Source organism: Alosa sapidissima, chromosome 9, assembly GCF_018492685.1.
Source record: "Alosa sapidissima isolate fAloSap1 chromosome 9, fAloSap1.pri, whole genome shotgun sequence".
Lineage (NCBI taxonomy): Eukaryota > Metazoa > Chordata > Actinopteri > Clupeiformes > Clupeidae > Alosa > Alosa sapidissima.
The window spans coordinates 22,210,691-22,213,190 of NC_055965.1; the positions used below are offsets into that span (position 1 = coordinate 22,210,691).

The 2,500-nt window shown below is 41.8% G+C and overlaps 1 protein-coding gene across 1 annotated transcript in view; it reads left to right on the top strand.

The window, feature by feature from the left end:
• LOC121718096 (tumor necrosis factor ligand superfamily member 14-like) overlaps positions 1–2,500 on the top strand; it is a 9,213-nt gene that overhangs the window by 1,219 nt on the left and 5,494 nt on the right. The gene's annotated exons all lie outside the window — the stretch shown is intronic.

Consider the following 2,500-nt stretch of genomic DNA (forward strand, 5'->3'; position numbering starts at 1 on the left):
AAAAGTGAATTAGTGAATTAGTGAAACACACACAGCACACAATGTACACGTAGTGAGTTGAAGCACACACTAATCCCGGTGCAGTGAGCTGCCTGCAACAACAGCGGTGCACGGGAAGCAGTGAGGGGTTGGGTGCTTTGCTCAAGGGCACTTCAGCCATGCCTACTGGTCGGGATTCGAACCGGCAACCCTCCGGTTACAGGTCCGAAGTGCTAACCAGTAGGCCACGGCTGCCCCTAACAACTAGTAGTATCTGTGTGTTCAAAACACACTTTCACAACCAGGCAGAGACTGCTTTGTGTGCATGTTGTTGTGTGTGTGTGTGTATTTGTCTGTGTGTGTTTGTGGTATGTGTCTATGCGTTTGTGTGTGTGTGGTGTTTGTGGTTGTGTGTGTGTATGTCTGTACCAGTGTGTGTGTGTGTGTGTGTGTGTGTTGTGTGTGTGTGTCTGGATGCATCTGTGTTTTATATCGGGGTTGCAGTCAAAACCTTTGAACAGTCAAAAGTTTTGAAATGATCTAGCATGTGAGCATGCAGTTGCCGTATGTGTGTGTCTGTGTGTGTGTGTGCGTGCCTGCGTGTGTGTTTGTGTAGGTGTGTGATTGTGGGGTTGTTCCTTCTACTTTGAAATGGAATTTTCTACTTTGTGGTGGGAGTTTCTTGTCATAGATGTCCTTTGACTTGTCAAGGATATCTATAAAAAATGACTCTCTGTGTGTGTGTGTGTGATTGTGTGAGAGAGTGTGAGTAAGGCTCCATATGTGTATGACTATGAAGTGTGAATAACCAATGAATAAGCTCTAGTAGGAACAAGAATGACATAGCAATTGTGTGGGAATCGTAACATTACGTATCATAATCTTTTTTTCTTTTTAGTTATTAATTTGGTTGAAACTTATCCAAAGTGACTAATTGCCTTATTATTGTTATGACTACTACTACTACTACTACTACTACTACTACTACTACTACTACTACTACTACTATTATTATTATTATTATTATTATTATTATTATTATTATTATTATTATTATTACTAATAATCTGATTATTAATTTCTCTGATTATTAATTTATGGTTAGTACAATCTGTTTATTGTAAATTTTGCTGAGAGAGTGTGCATGAACAGCAGTCCATAGATTGCATGGAAAATTGCCATGTGTATCAGGTGTGTGTATCACATGCAAGTGTACATACACACACACACACGCAACTGTACACACACACACACACACACACACACACACACACACACACACACACACACACACACACACACACACACACACACACACAGTAACCTCTGGTGTGATAACCAGGCCCTCAGATTTGCCACTGTGGTTTTTTCTCTCTCTGTGTTTCTGTCTCTTTGTCACTCTTTTTCTCATTCTCTTTCTCTCTCTCTTTCTCTGTCATTCTCTTTCTCTCTCTCTTTCTCTGTCATTTCTTCACCCACTCACTGTCTGTCTCTGCAATCTCAACCGTTAACCGCACCGCATGTGCACCCTGAGCTGAGGAATACACACACACACACACACACACACACACACACACACACACACACACACACACACACACACACACACACACACACAGACACACATGCATGTGCAGGTATGGTGTTTGTCTGTGTACTTATATGGATAGGTAAAAATTATTTGACCACTGTTCCTTGCCTTGTATCAAACATATAGTTTTACATTTCTCACAGTCAAGAAGAAAGTGCACCTCAGTCTCAACCTCACCTGTAATGCAGTGACCACATATTTTTGCTCTCTTGGCAACCAGGATTTTCTCAGTCTGCCTTTTTCTATGGCTAGACTGTGGTCACTAAGTCTGTATTTGGTCAGGATCTGTCTCTGCACACACACACACACACACACACACACACACACACACACAGGGCTCAGACTCCCAGGCCCACTGCTTTTAAACGAGGACCCACAGTATTCCAGTATTGCAGTAGGCTAAGACCTGTCCAGATTCTGCTATGAGTTTTTTGTGTTCTGCTATGAGTTTTTTGTGAGAAGTTTCTCACCCCTCTCTCTTTGTGCACACACTGCATATCCTCGCTATCTCTCTCCCGGTCACTCACACACACACACACACACACACACACACTCTATCTTTCTCTCTGTCTAAAACATTTCTCTAGACTCCTTTCCAAACCTTACCTGGTCGCAATCTAATCTATAATCTATCTAATGCATGGATTTGTGTAGTATAGAATCTTCTACATTCTGTCTAGTGTATGGAATCCTCTACACTCTACATTCAGTGTATGGAATACTCTACATTCCGTTTATGGAATCCTCTGAAGTCTAGACTCTCGTTGGCTCTTATCTCTTTTCCACTTTTGTTCACATATCTGATATGACATATCTGTCATATTTCTGATTTAAGTTATATCTATTTTCATTGTGTCCGACTAGCTCAGGTCAGGAGCAGCAGGAGGGGGAAACTGAAAGCCGAAAGCATCACCTGTCGCTAGGGTGACT